This window comes from Cetorhinus maximus, chromosome 2 (genome assembly GCF_964194155.1).
Source record: "Cetorhinus maximus chromosome 2, sCetMax3.hap1.1, whole genome shotgun sequence".
In the NCBI taxonomy this organism is placed as follows: domain Eukaryota; kingdom Metazoa; phylum Chordata; class Chondrichthyes; order Lamniformes; family Cetorhinidae; genus Cetorhinus; species Cetorhinus maximus.
This window is the reverse complement of record NC_135880.1, coordinates 176,624,076-176,638,924: the sequence shown is the minus strand read 5'-3', so window position 1 is coordinate 176,638,924 and position 14,849 is coordinate 176,624,076.

Genomic DNA, 14,849 nt, shown 5'->3' with positions numbered 1-14,849 from the left:
TCTGCCATCACTATCCATAGGCTCCAGGCTTCAACATGCATGCCAAAGTGTATGTTGCCACAGCAACTCGGACTCCCTGAGTGAGCCATAACACATTTGCATCACAATGTGGGTGCGGCAACAGGAAGTCCTGTGGGTGTATGTATGTAAATCTGAAGGTGGCAGGGCAAGTTTAGAAGAATGTTAAAAGGGCAGAGAGAATTCTTGGCTTTATAAATGGAAGATTAATGTACAAAAGCAAGGAAGTTATGCTAAACTTCTATGTAAAAGAAACTAGCTAGGCCAGTTCTGGGCACCACGCTTTTCGAAGGATGTTAAGGCCCTAGTGAGGGTTTGGAAACGATTTACTAGAATGGTACCAGGGATGAAAGATGTCTGTTATGTAGAATATCTAGAGGAACTGTAGTTGTTCTCTTTAGAGTCGAGATGATTAGGGGATATCTTTGTACCATACCCCTTAATATCTTTGGATAAGAAAAATCTGTCCATCTCGGATTTAAAATTGACATCTGATCCAGCATCAATTGCTCTTTGCAGAAGATATTTCCAAACTTCTACTAACCTTTGTGTAGAGGTGTTTCCCAATTTCAATCCCAAAAGATCTGACTCTAATTTTTAGACGATGCCCCAGTCCTCGATGTCCCCAACCAGCGGAAATCGTTTCTCTCGGACTGGCCTGAGAGTTCCACTTAAAATATCTTGAAAACTTTGATCAAATCACCCCTTAACCTTCTATATCCCAGGGAATACATGCTTAATCTGTGTAATCGCTCCTTGTAATTCTTGGAGTCTAGGTATCTATCTGGTAAATCTACACTGCACTCTCCCCAGGGCTAATATATCCTTCCTAAGGTGTGGGGCCCAGAGCTGCTCACAGTATCCTAGCTGTGGTCTAACTAGGGCTTTGTGTAACTGAAGCATGACTTATATCAGTAAAGGTGTGCAAAATCATGAAGGGTTTTTGATCCTGCTTCCAATGGCAGAAGGATCGGTAACCAGATTTAAGAGAATTGGCAAAAGAACCAGAGATAGCAAGAGGGTAAAAAAAATTATTTAGCAAGTTATTATGATCTGGAATGTGCTGTCCAAAAGGGCAGCGGAAGCACATTCAATAATAACTTAACTAAGGCACTTGGATAAATACTTGAAGGGAAAAAATTTGCAAGGTTATGGGCAAAGGGCAGGGGACTGGGGCTAGTTGCATAGCTCTTTCAAAGAGCCAGCACAGGCACGATGGGATGAATGGACTCCTTCTGCCTTCTGCCCTGTATTATTCCATGATGCTATGAGCAGCAACCCTGCTTATTAATAAAATAATGTCCAATTGCCCTGGCAAGGATTTCTGGAAATCCTTATAGTCACCACATTTCTCCCTGCTGCGGAACAGAGTTTGCAACCAAAGGTGTTGAAGAATCACAACACGCATCTTTAAACTGAACAGTAAAATTGTCCTTGAGTGTCTTCATTGACATTTTTGATCCAAAGCTTCAGCCGCCCGGTAAAAAATAGAGGCTATAATTTGATATTCTTCCCAGAGCAATCACTAACATCTGAAAAGATTTCGTAACTCCCACTTCCAACCAACAAATCCCACTGATGCAGAGAAACCTCCCATCATGCAGCAATACTCTTCTTTCAGTTAATCTGTGTCCAATTTAAGACTTGTGTTTCCTCAGCTCTCAATGTAATTACAAACTTGTTTCTCCAAGTGACGGCAAAACAAGAACACGTATGAACTTTAGAAGCTTTGAGGTAAGTCTGAACAGAAAAAGTGCACAGTGCTTTTACCTCAGAGAAAGTGTGAAGGAAGGACAGAGTGAAAATAGAGAGAGGCACAGCATGCGCAGGGGTCTCATGCACATTTCATTTATAAGCTACAACAACTCACATTAAGATAGCACCTTTACCATAATAAAACATCAGAAGGAATTCACAGGAGCATCAGAAAACAAAATTAGACAACAAACCACATCGAGCGATATTAGGGAAGATAGTCAAAGAGGTAGGTTATAAGGAGCATCTTAAAGGAAGGAAGAGAGTTGTACAGGCTTAGGGAAGGAATTCCAAAGCTTATGGCCTAGGGAATCACTTAATTTCCATAAATCCCCCCAAAGAAGTTAAATCCTTTTGAGAGTCCCTTTTTTTTCCTCACTAACTGAAATGTATACTGCTGAAATTGTTTCTAACATAAATTCATGAAAAATTACATTTCTCACACAAACACAACTAAACTTGCCTGTGACATTGTTGTCCAGAGTTTTTGCATTCTATCATTAACTTCTTACCTTGGAAACCTCTATGGCCTGAATTTTACGCTCCCCCTGCTGCTGGGTCTTTATACAGGGGGGAGCGGGAAATTGAAGGAAAGGGATATCCTCTGGGTCCCTGCCCACCCCAACCTCACAGCAATTATACACTGGGGAGGATAAGGCTTCAGGCGGGAAGCCTGCCCTTGCCCCAATTGAGGCCCTTAAGCGGGAAAGCCCAAAAATGAATGAGCTGAGATCTCGAGCTGGGTTGAGGTGGGGCAAATGTGGCGGGAGGGGTGTCACCTCCATCAGAAGCCCCCTTCTGACTTCGGGTGCCCTCCCCGCTTAAAGTCCGGTGGCCACTAGTCCCCCAAACCTTCCCAATCTGACACCCCAATCGCCAATTTTCCACCTCCCCAGGTCTTCTCTACCCTCCCCGCCCTGGGACCCTGGAAACTTACTTTGCCGTCCAGCCCCAGGACTTAGACTCAGGCATCTTCCTGAAGTTCCTCTTCTGTCCACAGCAGCCCCTGTCGCTGCAGGGAGTAGAGAGCTCTCTAAGGCCCAAGCTCCCAAGTGAGGGGCGGAAGTCCCTCCTGCAGCCAATTGACGCTCATTCGAGCGTGAAATGGCAACAGGGCAGGCAGGGTCATCAGGGATGTGTTCCCTGCCGACCCTTCGGAAGGGGGGATGGGAAACCCCACCATCCGAAATACTCAGGCCTATGTTTCGGAAAAGCTTAGGGTTGTAGTTAACACTCCTTAGCCTTTACCTATTGCTACAGTTTGAGTGTGTACCGTAACTGAACTTTCCGGCATGCATTTAGTACAATTCTCAATTAATCAGCCTATAATAACTCTTAATTCTGAGTTTATTTTTCTGAGTGACTTCAAAAACCAACTCAAGGATGAACTTTGTGACCTACCCGACACAAGTTTTGGCCGGGAAACTATTCTCAATGGCTTATTTTTTTACTTCTCACGGAGAGAGGGACCGGCTCAGAGAAAGAGATGAAGGAAATTCCAAGGATTATTCAAACATACAAAATTGATGGGCAGGAAGAGGCCAACTGGCCCATCAAGGCCGCCTTACAACATGATGGCCAGAATATCATGACTAAACATTTCTTCTCTTCCCTTCCCTCCATTGTTGATCGTATATTAATTGTGTACAGGTGGTGGGCATTCACATGAGCCCCCTATAAATGGACACAGACTAAAATCATGGTTGTTGGGTTCAGAGGTGTGTGCTTGTAATGCATAAATCTAAATAAATATAAAAGTGTGTAAAGATTGGCTTCAGTTCCATCCTTCACCAGCTGGCTTTCTGGAATAGGACATCCATTTCCCATCCAACCCCACACTCCCCAGGCATGTAATGACCTGGGAGAAGTAAAAGAAGAGAGAGAGAAAAACACTGGAGCCAATAACAGAAAGAATACTCTGGGAACTTCCTCTACAATCCCCTCAGGTGATGGGAACCAGTCCAGGGCATTGCTTGGACAACATCTTATCTATAAAGATACTTACCTTCTACACGATACGAACCCAGTCAGGAACTGATTCAACTCCTCCTTGAAGGTCTGCAGAGAGTCAGTACCCAGCACAATGTGTTCCAGAGGCTCACCACTCTCTGAGAGAAGAGCAACCACCTAACATGCAGTCTGTTCCTACACTGGCGTAGTTTAAACTCATGTTGCTTGGTCCTTCCCTAGTCTGTTAAACTGAAATAATCTATCAGTAGGCATGCGATCTAGCCCTCTAATTATTTTACAGACCTCTATCAGATCACATTTAAGTGTACTCTCCCATGGTGACGGGGTGATACATCCCTTCTAGATATAGATAGATATATTAGTCACAATGAAAATGGGCAATAAAGATAAGGAGCTGCCCATTTGTACCACATTGAGACAATTATTTACAAGTATTTATTGAGAAGGATGACCTTTATTTTGCTGTTTCCACCAGATGAAGAAAATGCTAATTATTTTCCAGGAAGCTTTTGGAAAACGCAAGACTGTCATTGCGATGCACTCTTTTCCAAATTGAAGCTCATTGACATGGGAGACTTACATCAGGAATGACTTGGAAAAGTGGACAGCAGAAGAACACAGGGGCACAGCCTCATTCTTATCGGAACAGAATTTGGAAGCAAGGAGGATACTGCAGAGAGGAAAAAGAACCAGGCCCAGCACCTTCAACATTTGAAAGAAAGAAGGACTTGCATTTATCTAGCACCCTTCACAAGACAATGAAGTACTTTTTGAAGTGTATTCACTGTTGTAATGTACAAAGCTCAGCAGCCAATTTGCACACAGCAAGATCGCACAAACAACTATGTGTTAGAGACCAGATAATCTGTTTTTTAAAATTTTTTTTGTAAAGGAGGGGATTGGGATGTCTCTGCAAAGTTTGTACATCATACTTTCAATTGATTGGTTCAAGCACAACATTTACAAATCATGATTTTTTTTCTTTCATGGGATGTTTGCGTCGCTGGCGAGGCCAGCACTTGTTGCCCATCCCTAATTGCCCTTGAACTGAGTGGCTTGCTGGGCCATTTCAGAGGGCAGTCAAGAGTCAACCACGTTACTGTGAGTATGGAGTCACATGTAGGCCAGACCAGGTAATGACAGCATATTTCCTTCCCTAAACGATATTAGTGAAGCAGATGGGTGTTTACAACAATGGTCACCATTACTGAGACTAGCTTTTCAATTCCAGATTATTAATTAAACTTAAATACCACCAGCTGCCATGGTCAGATTTGAACCCTTGTCCGCAGAACATTAGCCTGGGCCTCTGGATTACTAGTCAAGTGATCACTGGGTCAAAATCCTGGAACTCCCTCCCTAACAGCACTGTGGGTGTACCTACACCATGCGGACTGTAGCGGCTCAAGAAGGCAGCTCACCACCACCTTTTCAAGGGCAATTAGGGATGGGCAATAAATGCTGGCCTAGCCAGTGATGCCCACATCCTGTGAATGAATTTTTATAAATTACCACTGCGCCATCTTTTCCCCCACCCCCACCCCCCCCAACAATGAAAAAGTAACATTTGTTAAAGAGTCCGGAGCCTAAGCACCTTCCCAAGCCTCGGAGCTAGAAATTTACAGTCAGCAGTCAGGCAAATGAAGAGAAGTGGGAGAAAGAAATTATGGAGCAAGGAATTTCGGGGAGTGCACCGGGATCAGGAGACATCCCACATACTTACAGGACATTGGAATCAGGCACAGTAATGGACATGGCTGGCTGAGGTCACAGGGATAGAGAGGGGTGAGACCCACATGGAACAATTTGAGTTTTAAATTCAACGCATTGCTGGAGAGGGGACCAATGTCAATGAGCATAGGGGTGATGGGTGAACAGGACATGGTGCAAGTAAAGGTATGGGCAGCAGAGTTTCAGATGACCTCAAGTTTATACAAAGTGGAATTTCGGACACTAACAAGGAGAACATTGGAATAGTCAAGTCCAGAGTCTTAAACACAGGGGAGTCTAAAACACAGGGGCACAGTCTCAGGATAAGGGGAAAATCATTTGGGACTGAGATAAGGAGAAATCACTTCACCCAAAGGGTTGTGAGTCTTTGGAATTCTCTACCCAGAGGCTAATGGATGCTCCATTTGTTGAATACGTTTAAAACTGGGATAGACAGATTTTTGGTCTCTCAAAGAATTAAGGATTATGGGGAGCGGGCAGCAAAATGGAGTTGAAGCCTCAGATCAGCCATGATCTTAATGATTGGCGGAGCAGGCTCGACAGGCTGTATGGTCTGCTCCTGCTCCTATTTCTTGATCTTGTGTAACAAAGGCATATGAAGACTTGACAGCAAACAATGGGGAGGGCAACAAAGTCTAATGTTATCCTTTGCACCATTATTAGAGGCTACTTCTGTACAATGGGGTGCATCCTTGAGCGACTGCTAGCTGTAGCAAGCTCTGTATGGATCCCCTTGAACAGAAACCTTCTGATATCTAACAGCATGGATATGCTGAATAATGGTCTTCTGGATCGATGCACCCTGGCTACCTCAGGAGAGTCTAGATCGCGTGTGTTTTATATGAGCCTGGATTCATGTTTTCCTCCACTTCTTCCTTCGTGAACAAATAAAGCAGGGAATCCCCAAAGGAAAACCCCCTTCCCAAACAAGAAAAGGTTTTGGGGGAAGCTCCTTAATGAAACTAGGGGCCTCGCTAAAGTCGAGTAAAATAAACTTGATAGAAAGCCCAAATTTAATTAAGTTAGAAAGAAAGACTTGCATTTATACAGTACCTTTCACAACGTCAGGATGTCTCAACGCACTTTACAGCCAATTAAGTACTTTTGAAGTGCAGCAAGTGCTGTAGGAAACACAGTCACACAGCAAGATCCCGCAATTTGACAATGACCAACAGGGATGCCCTCAAAGCATCCCTGAAGAGGTCAAAAGCCCGCGCTGGCTGACGGGAGTTCCTGGCCTGTGACCGACCGAAATGGAGAAGGCTCATCCAGGAGGCACCAAATACATCAAGAGACTTCGGAGGGGATGTGCAGATTCAAAGCTGAAGCATTGGAGGGAGCACACTTACCTCCAAACAACCCATCTACCCAACTTTTGTTTATTTGTTCATGGGATGTGTGCATCACTGGATAGGCCAGCATTTATTGCTCATCCCCTAATTGCCCTTGAGAAGGTGGTGGTGAGCTGCCTTCTTGAACCGCTGCAGTCCATGTGGTGTGGGTGCACCCAGAGTGCTGTTAGGGAGGGAGTTCCAGGATTTTGACCCAGCGACAGTGAAGGAACGGCCGATATATTTCCAAGTCAGGGTGGTGAGTGGCTCGGAAGGGAACTTGAAGAGAAATCCTCCAGACACCACCTGCCCTGCGTGTGGCTGTGTCTGCAGATCACACATTGGACTCAACAGCCATTTCAGAACCCATCGAACCGGAATGGAAGCAAGTCATCCTCAATCCCGAGGGACTGCCTAAGAAGAAGAAGGAGAAGAAGATAGTGGCCAGATAATCTGTTTGCGTGATGTTAATAGAGGGACAAAAACAGTACACTGGGAATAACACCCCTCTTCTTTGAGATAGTGCTGTGGGATTTTTACATTCGTTTGGGAGAGCAGAGTCTCAATTTAACATCTCACCTGAAAGACGGCTCCTCTCACAATGTGGCTGTCGCTCCGTGCTGAACTGGATATGTCAGCCAATCCTTTTGCCATTAATCTCTGAAGTGGGACTCTGTACCCACAATCTTCTGACTTAGTGCCAAGGGTGTTGCCAACTGGGTCACTGTTGGCACAGCAAGTAGTGAATATCTATTGATCAGAATAAAACACAACAGTTCACATTTAAAAATCCAAGATCATCTATGTTCAGTTGCTGTTCCAAGTTTTATTAATTTTATTGTGGCTTAAATTAGATTGGCTGACCCTCGGGAGCTAATGGCAGAATGAAAATTTCACTTGGACCTAAACCTCTCAATTGTTTGGCTGCACCTTATCTAGGGTAGGTGAATCTAATTGTTCCATCACTTCCAGTGGTATTTAAGAGAAAATGGATGGATTCTGTTTTAGTGCCAAAGTCCGACTCCCATGCCCAGGTTTTGCTCTACAAAAGCATTGGGATTTTGGAGCCAGTTTTGTTTTAGAGTGCTGATTCTTCAAGATTGTCAAACAATCTCCTCAGCAGAGAGTCAGCAGAGAATAGTAACACTGCGTACATAATCATATTTCCATGATACATTGCCAACATGGAACAATGCAGGACTGAAACTGTGACCTTGTGTTCAATTGCACTATCTTGCATTTCATTACATTTTTGGACATTTATGTTCATGTTATGTTTATCAAGCCTTGGATAAGCTTATGAATTCCTCACAACAATATCCCTGTCAACGTGATGTTGTTTTACAGCAAATTTGGTATCACCTGTCAGTTGTAAACTGATGGGTGTGCATTACTCACAGGCTAGTTATGTCATAAGTTTTCTCCAATTTCAATATTGATGCCATCCTGAAAATATCATTATATATCACCACAGCAATAACATTGTGGAATAGCAATGCCTATTGCTTTTGACTTGTAAGAACCCCGGAAGGCCAGGTAAGTATTTTTTTTTTGTAACCATGGCAGGGTCAGTCAGGCAGGTCCCTGGCAATCGGTGGGGCGAACGCTCCAGTCACGATGTCAGAGCCGCAAGGGTGGCCCTTGTCGCCGGGCCATGGAGCGGCCATTATGGAAAGCCTTCCTTCCGGGAACCTGCTTGGGGGGTGACCACAGTTTGCCTGGCGGTCTTGCCGCGTGGCGTGAGCCTGTCCCAAGGCCAGTAAAATGCCAGCTGAGATGAGATGTGGCCGTGAATTGGCCACTTCATTTGTTTAATTGCCCCCCCGCCACCCCCCAGTCATAGGGCTGCCGCACCACTGCCATTCCCTCTACTGGAAACATCCAGTCAAGGCAGGAAGACGTCGGACGCCCCTCCTAATGCCTTTCGCAGCCATTTTACAAAGCTTCCAACCCGTATCCCAAGGTCAAGTAAAATCCATCCCGTTAGCTCTGTTTCTCTCCCCACAGGTGCTGCCTAACCTGCTGAGTATTTCCAGAATTTTCCGTTTTCAATGGAGCAACTTTTCTACTGTACTCACAGGTTGTGGGAACATGCCCAGGCTGCTGCTTGATGTGTTGTGCCGTGCATTGTGACTGCACCTGGCCAATACCACATTTTATCACCACTTGGTTCCAGATACATAAAAAGAATGGAAAGCAGCCATCACAGTCGCCTGGTTCCTAGTGAGATCATTTTAAATCTTCTTTGATCAGCTAATGCAGCAGGATTAGAACCCAGGGAGGGTGTAATAAACAGTATTTGAATAGAATGACAACAGAAACAATCAAATCAAAAACAGACGAGTTGACTAATGCTGAAAAGGAAGACTTGTTGCCAAAGCTTTTCATCTTGCATTCAGGACAAATGCAAGAATGTCAAATTTCAAATGATCACAATTTTTGCTAAAGAAGAAAAGGATGTTGCTTGGTTTGCAAGTAGACTCTGATTAGCCAAGGAGTTGCTCTGGGGAAATCAAAGGAGAACCATAGGCTCCCCAAGCTCCCATGTTATCCAAAAAAAAGTGCAAGGCTTGAATATATTCCTCTTGTTTGCAGAGAATGCATTGTCCAGCAACAATAACAACAACTTGAATTTATATTGTTGCAGGCTCCACAGGTCGTAACAATAGTTTGAATGTTTAACTCACCCCCAAAACTGGCCAATTGTTTACCTTTAATATTGTTATTCCCAGCATAAAAAGACTCTAACCAGGTTTCTTTCAGTAAACACACAAAAAATTGACTTATTATAAAGCGAACTACTTTTTAAAAACAAGTTAATGAACTGGTTAACATACAAGTTGTAATTTAGAAGTGTAATGATTTTCCTTCTTTTAAAAAAGGCAGATATTCAAACCCCCATACACACACACACACACACACACAAACATAAAACAGGACAAAACAAACACAGTCCCCTGCAGAGGCTGGAGTATGGGAAAGTTTCTTTTAAAAGGATAAAGTTTGAAGAGATCTTGATGCTGGGTATCTAATAGAATTCTAGTCACAATAGGTCTGGAAGTTCCTTCTGATGGATCTTTTGGTGAAACTGTCCTTGGTGACTCTTATTTATTATAACTTTGCAGACTTTCAAAAAAAAACAGACGAGATATCCTGATGAGATGTTTCTAAGGAAGGTTTAACATGCGGGGCAGAGAGAGGGAGAGTCTTTTTCTTGCAGCCTGCCTCTAAGGCACCCACACACACTCTCTGACTGAGAGTTTTAAAGACCAAGATGTTCAGAGGATACTTCTCTCAGGCCAGGTATTTTTAACCAATCAGCAGGAACCTTTAGCCTGGCAACAGCAGTTCTTTGTTAACTTAGATGCACAAAGTGTCTCTTCCCTCTCCAGATGTTCCCACTGGACATTTATCTTGACCCGTGGTTTCGTGGAGAATGGCATATTCACCACCCCGAATTAATATTGCAAACTTTGAAAGATAACTCAGGAGGAAGAATGTCCAAAATTCAATTGACCTTCAAATTTTCCAATGGCAGGTTCCTGACAATATAAACACGTTTAATGTAATAAAACATCCCCAGAGACTTTGCAGTAGAGTTATCAAGCACAATTTGACACTGAATCACTTAAGGAAGTATAAGAACAGGTGAAAGTGGTAGGCTTTTAGGGGGCATCTTAAATGGGGAGAGGCAAAGAGGTTTAGGGAGGGAATTCCAGAACCTAGGGGCCAGGCAGCTGAAGGCACGGCTGTGAAGTGATGAAAATCGGGCTGTGTAATTAAAGGTAGGTTATGAAAAGGAAATTGGAAGCAAACTTGATGCAGGGTGACTTGAAGGCCAAGTGTCCTGAACTATCGAGTGGTTTCAGTCAAAGTGCTGCTTTGATGCTCGCATGTTGCTATGCGGAGGGGTCGAGCAGAAACCAGAGAGATACTCAGGAAGAGAGAAGAAACCCAGGGAAATCGCTGGGAACTATTGTTTGTGCCATTTCTTGGGTGATGGGTTGGGGTTCCTACTGTGTCCTGCTAGCCACCGGTCAAACTCCAATAGAACCTCAAATCCCCCAGGTCTACATTAAGCTGATAAGTGACAAGAGAGATCATGCAGCTGTTGGCAAATTTTTTGCAGGGTTTTCACTTGGGCACACTGTGGGGACTGCAGTAAAAGTCATGCAACACACCTCCAACAACAACTCGCATTTATGTAATGTCTTTAACCCAATCAAGTATTCCCGTCTCATGGTCTGCTGGAGGATGGCGTGTACCTACTTAACCTGTCCTTTGAAAGTGTTCATTCCATTATGCAGTCAGGCAGTTTTCAAACTGGCCAGTTAGGATGGGCACGTCACACAATCGATCGAAACTTGCAGCACCACATTAACTAACTAGATCCTCTTGCTACTTCTATTAATGTCTCAACTAGTGTATGTAATGTAACAGCATTAAATATTTCTACTCGGAGTTCGGTCGCGGCAGGAGTCTCCCAGAAGGACAAAGGAAACACTTTAGGGATGTCCTCAAAGCATCCCTGAAGAGGTCAAATACCCTGCCGACTCATGGGCGACCCTAACTTGTGTCACAAAAGTGGACCACAGCTTCACCAACTACCTGCGGATATATTGAACTTTTTAAGGAAGACCCACGTTTTTAAAAAATGCAAGAAAAGACGCTATGGCTGATCCTGTAAAGGGAACACTTTCTGGGAAATTCCTATGTGGAGCATACTGACAGACCTGTCCTGAGAACATGGAATTTCGCACCTGAAGAGGTGTCAAGGCCCACTTCAAACAGAGACACTTGAAAGAAAGGTATAGAAACTGCAAAACACTGGGCTTTAATCTCCTGTGGTTGTGGAGACAATGGACTATTTCCTACATCTCATCAGAAATTCAAATTCCCACCTCCTGCTGATTTAGATCTCAGACTGTGTCAAAAAGGTTTCTGAGCTGAAAGCAAAATAAACTGTAGATGCAAAACATGCCTATTTTCCCCTCCCGGGAATATACAGAGGAAATAGGTTAAAACTGGCTGGAGACCAGCATTTTGAAAATTGGCAGAGCAGAACAAGGAAGCAAGAAGGACCTGTCTCGCTCTCTGTGTTTAATTGACTGCCACCTCTCTTCAAGAAATGCCCTCCCTGAAGAAGTACTGCTCTGTTCTCTGACAGGATTTCCGCCTGTCTCTTCTGCCCTGTTCACCTTCATTGCTTTCCATTTCTCTCCTGGTGTTTGACAAGGTGTTTACTAAAACCCGCTTTCACAGCCATATTTCCTTTCTCAGTGACTGTCTCCGTCTCCGACTCACCGCACGTGGATTTCAACTGAAATTCCATCCCTCTTGTTTCGAACCCACCCAGGATTACAGGTATCTCCGGGACATAAAACGTTTCTCGGACTGCTGTTCCCGTCGCATTCTGAGATCCACACTCAGTGCCATGCGCCGCCATATGAACACACTCGACCTCTCCCTCCAGCAGCACCGCCGCACCCTTTTTCAAAGCTGCGCGTGCCCCCAGTTTCATTTTATTCTTTGCCTCATCCGTCGCCTCAACAAGAAACTTTCTCTTTCTCTCAAGTGCTAAGGAACGCAAGCTCCAACAACTCATCAACACCAACACCCATCTGGGACCCTCCACCCCTGCTTGTCCCTCCGTCCCCACCCCATCTTCCAATCCCAGCCCCAGCCGCGTATTCACTATACCCCCTGACCTTCCCCTCTCCGATGCTGAACGTTCAGTGCCAGCAAAGGACTTAGTTTCATACCCTTACGCCCTCATCTCAATGAATTTCGGGCTCGGCATGATGCTGAACTCTTCTTCCGCCGTCTTCGTCTCCGTGCTCACTTCTTTGGGCAGGAGTCCTCTCCCCGTTCAACGGATCCTTTTACCCACCTCCAATATTCTCCCTCCACCTGGACCCCTCCCTCTGAATTCTTACCTTCTCTTGATCTTTTCATTGAGAACTGTCGGCGTGACATTAGCCGTCTCAATTTCTCTGCTCCTCTCACCCATTCTAATCTGTCTCTCTCTGAACTTACTGCACTCCGTTCTCTCAGGTCCAACCCCAACATTGTCATCAAACCCGCTGACAAGGGTGGTGCTGTTGTTGTCTGGCGCACTGACCTCTACCTCGCGGAGGCTGAGCGTCAACTCGCAGATACTTCCTCCTACCTCTCCCTGGACCATGACCCCACCACAGAACATCAAGCCATTGTTTCCAGGACTGTCACTGACATCATCTCCTCTGGAGATCTTCCTCCCACAGCTTCCAACCTGATAGTCGCCCAACCTCGGACGGCCCGCTTCTACCTCCTACCCAAAATCCACAAACGGAACTGTCCTGGCAGACCGATCGTGTCAGCCTGTTCCTGCCCCACGGAACTCATTTCTCGTTATCTTGACTCCCTTCTCTCTCCGCTTGTCCAGTCCCTTCCCACCTACATCCGTGATTCCTCTGACACCTTACGTCACGTCAACAATTTCCAGTTCCCTGGCCCCAACCCCTTCCTCTTCACCATGGATGTCCAATCCCTCTACACCTCCATCCCCCACCAGGATGGTCTGAGGGCCCTTAGCTTCTTCCTTGAATAGAGGCCCGAACAATCCCCATCCACCACTACTCTCCTCCGTCTGGCTGAACTTGTTCTCACGCTGAACAATTTCTCCTTTAACTCCTCTCACTTCCTCCAAATAAAAGGTGTGGCTATGGGTACCCGCATGGGCCCCAGCTATGCCTGTCTCTTTATGGGGTATGTGGAACATTCCTTGTTCCAGTCCTACTCCGGCCCCTTCCCACAACTCTTTCTCCGGTACATCGATGATTACTTTGGTGCTGCTTCATGATCTCGTCGGGACCTGGAAAAATTTATTAATTTTGCTTCCAATCTCCACCCCTCCATCATTTTCACATGGTCCATCTCTGACACTTCTCTTCCCTTCCTTGACCTCTCTGTCTCAATTTCTGATGATAGACTGTCCACCAATATCCATTACAATCCTACCGACTCCCAGAGCTACCTCGACTACAGCTCCTCACACCCTGCTTCCTGTAAGGACTCCATCCCATTCTCTCAGTTCCTTCGCCTCCGTCGCATCTGTTCTGATGACGCTACCTTCAAAAACAGCTCCTCTGACATGTCCTCCTTCTTCCTTAACCGAGGTTTTCCACCCACGGTCGTTGACAGGGCCCTCAACCGTGTCCGGCCCATATCCCGCGCATCCGCCCTCACGCCTTCTCCTCCCTCCCAGAAACATGATAGGGTCCCCCTTGTCCTCACTTATCACCCCACCAGTCTCTGCATTCAAAGGATCATCCTCCGCCATTTCCGCCAACTCCAGCATGATGCCACTACCAAACACATCTTCCCTTCACCCCCCCTGGCAGCATTCCATAGGGATCGTTCCCTCCGGGACACCCTGGTCCACTCCTCCATCACCTCCTACTCCTTAACCCCCACCTATGGCACCTCCCCATGCCCACGCAGAAGATGCAACACCTGCCCCTTCACTTCCTCTCTCCTCACCGTCCAAGGGCCCAAACACTCCTTTCAAGTGAAGCAGCATTTCACTTGCATTTCCCCTAACTTAGTCTACTGCATTCATTGCTCCCAATGCGGTCTCCTCTACATTGGAGAGACCAAACGCAAACTGGGCGACCGCTTTGCAGAACACCTGCGGTCTGTCCGCAAGAAAGACCCAAACCTCCCTGTCGCTTGCCATTTTAACACTCCACCCTGTTCTCTTGCCCACATGTCTGTCCTTGGCTTGCTGCATTGTTCCAGTGAAGCCCAATGCAAACTGGAGGAACAGCACCTCATCTTCCGACTAGGCACTTTACAGCCTTCCGGGCTGAATATTGAATTCAACAACTTTAGATCTTAAACTCCCCCTCCCCCCATTCCCACCCCGTTTCTTCCCCCTCCCCTTTTTTTTCAATAATTTATATAGATTCTTCTTATCCCACCTATTTCCATTATTTTTAAATCTAAAACTAAAACTTTGTTAGTCTTTCCACCCCACCCCCATTAGAGCTGTACCTTGAGTAT